Source organism: Lycium barbarum, chromosome 5 (assembly GCF_019175385.1).
Source record: "Lycium barbarum isolate Lr01 chromosome 5, ASM1917538v2, whole genome shotgun sequence".
In the NCBI taxonomy this organism is placed as follows: domain Eukaryota; kingdom Viridiplantae; phylum Streptophyta; class Magnoliopsida; order Solanales; family Solanaceae; genus Lycium; species Lycium barbarum.
Genome location: NC_083341.1, coordinates 31,190,276 through 31,197,884, shown reverse-complemented (window position 1 = coordinate 31,197,884; position 7,609 = coordinate 31,190,276). Strand labels below are relative to the sequence as shown.

At 40.9% G+C, this 7,609-nt stretch overlaps 1 long non-coding RNA gene across 1 annotated transcript; it reads left to right on the top strand.

The window, feature by feature from the left end:
* The first annotated feature begins 5,088 nt into the window (after positions 1-5,088).
* On the top strand, positions 5,089-7,358 carry LOC132640792 (uncharacterized). The gene is made up of 2 exons (XR_009582376.1): positions 5,089-5,889; positions 7,098-7,358. It is a non-coding gene; the product is annotated as an uncharacterized LOC132640792 (long non-coding RNA).
* Positions 7,359-7,609: the final 251 nt, after the last annotated feature.

The window sequence follows — 7,609 nt, the reverse complement described above, 5'->3', positions numbered from 1 at the left end:
TATGCCAAGAATTTGTGGATGCCTTCCTCCGACATTACTTGCCTCCAGAGGTTTGGCGGGCTAGAGCCGATAAATTCCTGAATCTTAGAAAAGAGAGTATGAGTGCTTTAGAGTATAGTCTCTGCTTCAATTCTTTGGCTTGGTATGCTTCGGCCATGGTAGCGTATATGGGTGACCGAGTTTACCAATTTGTTAGAGGCCTAGGGCCACATTTGATAGATAGGTGCTTGACTGCGTCCCTTTAGCACAACATGGATATCTTACGCATTCAAGCCCATGCCCAGAATTTGGAAGAAAGCCAACAACAGCAAAGAAGTGAGCGTGAGCATGATAGAGGGTATAACAAGAGGGATAGATCTTCGGGTCCGACGAGTGAGTTTAGAGGTGAGCTGAGACAGCAGTTTTCTAGGCATTCAAGCCATGCTATGACTAGTGCGCCTCCACGGTTTACAGGCCAGAGATTTGATAGATCTACTTATTCCGAGCCAAGTCAGAGTTTCAAGGCTCCAGGTTCCCAGTTCAGGGGTGATTCGGGTCACGCGAGGCCACCCGTGCTGCGTTGTTCCCAGTGTGGGAAGTTACATTGGGGCCAGTGTTGACTAGGTTCAGAGGTTTGCTATGCATGTGGTCAGCCAGGCCATATTATGCGTGATTGCCCCTCGGTCGGTGGCAAGGGTAGAGTTCAGCCTTCAGGATCGGTAGCCGGGTCTTCATCATCCATACGCCCTATGGGGCCAGGTTTACAAGTGCTAGTCAGCCATGGTTGAGGTAGGGGGAGAGCCCCCAGTTCTAGCAGTCCTCAGCACCGTATTTGTGCTCTGGCTGGATGCCAAGATCTTGAGTCTTCTCCCGATGTTGTCACAGGTATATTATCGGTATTCTCTCGTGATGTATATACTTTGATAGATCGGGGCACCACATTGTCGTATGTTACTCCATATATTGCAGGTCGGTTTGGGGTTAAACCGGAGATGATCAAACCTTTTGAGGTGTCAACACTCGTTGGTGAGCTGGTAATAGATAGTCGAGTATATGAAAATTGTTTAGTTTTGATTTGTGACTGTCGTACTATGGTTGGCCTACATGAGCTAAAAATGGTGGATTTTGATTTTATCATGGGCATGGATTGGCTAGCTTCTTGCTATGCCAATGTTGATTGTAGAATGAAAATGGTTCGCTTCCAATTTCTGGGAGAACCAGTGTTAGAATGGAAAGGAAATACAGCGTCACCAAAAGGTAGGTTTATTTCCTATCTTAAGGCAAGGAAACTGATCACAAAAGGTTGTATTTACCATCTAGTTCGGGTCAAAGATGTAGAAGCTGAATTGCCAACTCTTCAGTCTGTCCTCATGGTGAATGAATTTCTGGATGTATTCCCAGAAGAGCTTCCAGGCCTCCCTCCCGAGTGGGAGATTGATTTTGCTATTGATGTGCTACCGGATACAAGGCCCATATCTAGTCCTCCCTATAGAATGGCTCCCGCAGAGTTGAAAGAGTTGAGGGAGCAACTGAAGGACTTGCTTGAGAAACGCTTTATTAGGCCTAGTTCATTCCCGTGGGGAGCACCCGTGTTGTTTGTGCGAAAGAAAGATGGCTCCTTGCGAATGTGTATTGACTACCGACAGCTGAATAAGGTGACGATCAAGAACAAATATCCTCTTCCGAGGATCGATGATTTATTTGATCAATTACAAGGTGCCAAATAATTTTCAAAGATAGATTTGAGATCCGGGTATCATCAGGTGCGAGTTAGGGAGAAGGATATTCCTAAGACAGCTTTCAGAACAAGATATGGCCATTTTAAATTCCAGGTAATGTCGTTTGGGCTAACCAATGCACCGAGAGTATTTATGGATTTGATGAAAAACGTGTTCAGGCCCTTCATAGATTTATTTATGATTGTATTCATCAACGATATCTTCGTGTGTTCTAGGTTCGAGGTAGAACACGCGGATCATTTGCATACCGTTCTTAGAGTTCTTCAAACTCGAGAATTATTTGCCAAATTTTCTAAGTGTGAGTTTTGGTTGAACTCAGTGACCTTTCTGGGGAATATTATTTCAGTCGATGGTGTTCGGGTAAACACCCAGAAGATTGAGGTCGTGAAGACTTGGCCAAGGCCCACAACACCTATGGAGGTTCGTAGTTTTCTAGGCTTAGCAGGTTATTACAGGAGGTTCGTAGAAGGTTTTTCTTCTATTTCTGCACCACTCACGAAGTTAACCCAGAAATCGGCCAAATTTTAATGGACAGATGCTTTTGAACGTAGTTTCCAAGAGCTAAAGGATAGATTAACTTCTGCCACAGTCCTGACACTTCCCGAGGGATTGGAAGGCTATGTTGTTTATTGTGATCCTTCAGGCGTTGGGCTGGGTTGAGTTGATGCAACATGGTAAGGTGATTGCGTATGCTTAAAGACCGTTACAGAAACATGAGAAGAATTATCCAACCCATGATCTTGAATTGGCTGCAGTGATTCATGCATTAAAGATGTGGAGACATTATTTGTATGGTGTCCATGTGGATATTTATACAGATCATAAGAGCCTTCAGTATATCTTCAAGCAGAAAGAATTGGATTTGCGACAGCGGCGGTGGTTGGAATTTTTGAAAGACTATGATGTTGACATCCTGTATCATCCCGAAAAAGCAAATATTATGGCTGATGCTCTTAGCCGTAGATCCATGGGAAGTTTATGCGATGTGCATCCATAGAAAAGAGAGATCGCCCGTGAGCTCCACCAGTTAGCTAGCCTAGGAGTTCGAGTAGTGGACTCAGGTAGCATGGGAGCTACCATTCAGAATTCAGGTGTTTCGTCATTAATAGTGGAAGTGAAAGAGCGATAATACGAAGATCCCATACTAATTCATTACAGAAATACCCTCCCTCAAAAAGAGAAGTCATCATTTGAGATTTCTGGAGATGGAGTTCTCCGATTCCAAGGCAGGTTATGTGTTCCTGACGTTGCAGGATTACGCCACCAAATATTGAGAGAAGCTCATTGTTCCCGTTATTCTGTCCACCCCAGAGCAACAAAAATGTATCATGATCTTAAATCCATATATTGGTGGAATGGAATGAAGAAGGATATAGCGGAATTCGTAGCTCAATGTCCTAACTGTCAGCAAGTGAAAATCGAGAACCAAAAGCCGGGCGGATTGTTGCAAGCTATAGAAATTCCAACTTGGAAATGGGAATTGATTAACATGGACTTTATTACAGGCTTACCCCGTTCCCGACGTAAGTATGATTCTATATGGGTGATTGTGGATAGACTTACGAAGTCAGCTCATTTCTTACCGGTCAGAACTATATATGTAGTAGAAGATTATACAAAGCTTTATGTTAAGAAGATAATGCGGCTTCACAGTGTTCCAGTATTTATTATCTCCAATAGATGGACTCAATTTACAGCAAATTTTTGGAAATCTTTCCAAGAAGGTTTAGGGACTCAGGTGAGCCTTAGCACGACATTTCACCCACAGACGGATGGGCAAGTTGAACGTACCATTCAGACTCTTGAGGATATGCTACGGGCATGTGTATTGGATTTTGGAGGTAGTTGGGATGACCATTTACCGCTTATTGAATTTGCCTATAATAATAGTTATCATTCTAGCATCCAAATGGCACCGTATGAGGCTTTATATGGGCGGAAGTGCAGATCCCCAATTGGGTGGTTCGAGGTAGGAGAGACTGAATTGATAGGGCCAGACCTGGTCCAACAAGCTATAGAGAAAGTTAAGCTCATACAAGATCGATTATTAACAACTCAGAGTCGTCAAAAGTCCTACGCGGATAATCGCTGAAGGGACTTAGAGTTCCAAGTGAAAGATTGGGTATTCTTAAAGGTGTCGCCGATGAAGGGCGTGATGAGATTTGGAAAAAAGGGGAAGCTTAGTCCCCGGTACATTGGACCTTATGAGATTATACGCAAGGTAGGAAAAGTGGCTTACAAATTAGATCTACCTCCTGAGTTGGAGTCAGTTCACCCAGTTTTCCATGTATCAATGCTTCATAAGTGCATTGGAGATCTTTTTAGAATAGTACAACTAGATGATGTTCAAGTTACAAAGCAATTGTTTTATGAAGAAGTCCCCATTGCCATTTTAGATAGGCAAGTACGAAAGCTCAGAACCAAAGAGGTAGCTTCAGTTAAAGTTTTATGGAAAAATAATAATAGAGATGAAATGACCTGGGAAGCCGAAGAAGACATCAAATTTCGGTACCTACATTTATTTTCACCCTCAGATGAGACTCAGGCAGAGACGCCATTATCCTTAGGTATGTAATGCTTTTTGCTACATCCCGTATTTTTGAACGTCGGATTAATTGTAAGTTAAGGTGGGGCCCACACATCAAGATTTTTTTTTTTGGGACATGTGACAAATTATATGAATCACATACGTGAAGTTAAACACAACTCATGAAGTACCCTTGGTCCAAATCAAAGTGGAAGCCCTCCAAACGAATATTTTTATGAAAACGTTTTCGGATGACCTGACTTGGAGGGGCAAAAACGGTATTATAAGTTTGGAATTTGGACATATACCAAGAAATAGAAGTTGTAGATAATTGAATTAGCTTTCCATCCATAGGTCGTGGGTTCCAAGGTGACGTCGGTACAAGGAGATATGAACGTTTTAAGGTCGAAAGGTCAGTGGGCTAGGCCCAACTCGGGACCAACCGAATTGGCCCAAAAAAATGAAAAGAAAAATTCAGGCCCAAGTGAGGACGTGGCCGGCCATGGTCCTTAATAAAGGACCCAAGCCCATTTAAATTAGTCATGTGATTAATAATAAAAAGGGGCTAAGTCTTCATTTTCAACCAAGAACATTCATGAAGCAAAGAAGAGAAAAACAAACACAAAGAAGAGAAAAAATAAGGCCATTTCGGGTTTGGCCATAGAAAAATCACCCCTCAAAATCTTGCCTCTAAAATTATTTTCTTGTTGAATTCCTACTAAATTAAGTGTCCTCTACAACTTGGTGTAGTTGTTTTGGAAGAAGGAGCACTTATTTCTTCAAGTTGACAACTTGTTCAAGTGAAGAAGTTTGTAGAAAAAGGTAAGAATCAATTCCTTTTTCTTATGTTATGAAGGTTTGTTTATGTTGTGGTATGTGGAAATGAGTAGAAATTATGGAAATATGGAAGTTTGCAAAGTGGGTATGTATATATGTATGTAGCCGTGTGTGTATATTGTTGTATATATGATATGAGTTGAATTTTATGTTGTATTCTAGTTGTGGTTATGGTGAAAATTATATTGGAAATGAAAGTTGAATGAATTTTGGTTGAAGTTGGAATGTAGAAGATTATGTCACCTTAGAATAATTTTGAGATATTATGGAAATGAAGTTGTTAAGATGTAAATTATGATAATGGTTGATGAAATTGGAAGGTGGAAATATGTTATGAATATGTAGGTTGAAGATTTGAAGTTTTGGGTGAATTATGTTTTGGTGGAAAGTTTGTATATTTTGTATATCTTGTGAATATTTCGTAGGAATGATATGAAATATTTCCAAATTATATTGTGATGATCTAGATTAATGATGAATGTGAAACCATTGAGATTAGTTTGGAAATTGAAGTTGAAATGAAGGTTATGACATTATGTTGGAAAGATAGCTAGTTAAGTTATATTGTGTTTATGGTGACTATTGTTGTTGTTGATGTTGTTGTTGGGTTGTTGTTGATTGTTTTGGCCGAGTTAAATTCTCGGGGATGCTATATGTATAGGGGAGATGCTGCCCAAATTTCTGTAGGCAATTATGAATAAAGATTGAATACTTAAAGATTGGAAATTGAGAATTGGTAAATGTGACCAATTACAGATTTTGGGCGAAACGGGAATTGAATTTGGAAAGGCGTAAAGAGCATACAAGGTATGTAAAGCTATCCCGATTCTTCTTTTGGCATGCCCTAGGTGTACTAGGATCGGATTTGAGCCTCGAAAAGCGTTCTGCTCATCGGAATCCGCATTTGAAAATACCCCTTTTTCATTCAATGGAATTGAACCCTATAAGTATGCTTTATTGAAAGAATTGTGCAAACTTCCGCAAATTGTTTAGAAAATTATGGAATGCCCCTAGAACCTCCGTAGGTGACTTTATAAGCTTTAAATACGTAATTTGAGCCCACCGCTTCGTTTGTCCCGAGGTGGGTCCACTATTTCCGATTTTACCCTTTTAGTGGTTATGACTTGTCTTCGAGCGTTTTTTTTAAGAAATGTTTTAACTACTCTTGTAACTACTAAATAAAACTTGTTTTAAATATTCTATTAAGTCTTGTAAACTGTTTTGGAACTTGGAAACGAACTTAGAAAGATTATGCTTCCGTAATCCATTATGACATTCGAAATTCACTTATTATGATTCCGTCCGATTTTATTGATTTGATTCGTCATTTGATATGCCTCATTGAGTCTCTGGAAATATATAAGGTATTTTATTGCATTTAGTTTCTCACTACTCCATTCGTGGATGCCTCAACGTTTCCCACACTAAGCCCGGGCCAGGATATGTTCTCAAGCGTCTTCCACTGCATTGTTCGCCGTGCCTCGATGTGAGGGGGCAGGTATACATGTACATGGGTTGTGGAGTATGCTGTGCCATGTACACTATTCTGATATGATATGATATGATCTGATATGGCCATCTGATATGATATGCTATGTTACGGGGTTATTCCCCTTTTCTGATCCTTATGTGTTGTGGCACCAATGTCGGGGGGTGACCACGTTCTGTCTACCGAGTCCCCTGGAAGGGGCCGGATATGATATGGCATATGTTTCTGTACACACTCTTCATGTTTTGAAAATATGCATTTGATACTCTCGACATCTCACTCACATTTCTGTACGTTCTGTTCCGGTTATGATTTTGTTCCGTAATGGGACTAGGTATGACATACGTTTCCTGTAAGTACTATTTATGCTTTATGATCAGCATTTTGCTAATCTGGATATTCCGTTCATTTTCTGTATCTCCTGTTCCGATTATGACTTTGTTTACTACGTTCCATGCTTTACATACTCAGTACATATTTCGTACTGACCCCCTTTCTTCGAGGGTTGTGTTTTCATGCCGCGCAGGTACAGACTACAGATTTGCTGACCCACCTGCCTAGGACACCTATTCTGCTATTCTGGAGCGCTCTTTTGTCCAGAGCCTATACTCTGGTACAGTCTGCTGCTGTTGTATATATGTACGCTATTCAGGGGTACGACAGGGCCCTGTCCCGTCTTATGATTCTGTTATGTTCTGTAGAGGTCTGTAGACATACATGTGGGTTCTGTATATGTTTTGGGTTGCTATGATTTGTGATAGCCTTATCGGCTTCCATGTGCTATATATGTTCCTCTGTGACACTAGTAACGTCGACTGACTTTTATATTTATATAATCTGCTAGTCTGCTGGTTTAGGTTATTGGGTACGTTTGGGTGTCCAGCACGGACACTAGTCACGACCTACGGGGTTGGGTCGTGATACTTTTCTTGATGTTTTCTTAGTCGTGTGTGGCCATAGTATTTGTCGTTGTTGTTGTAGCCCTGTGAGGCAATGTATTTTGGGTTGCTGTGCAGGATGGGAGTGCCATATTATAGG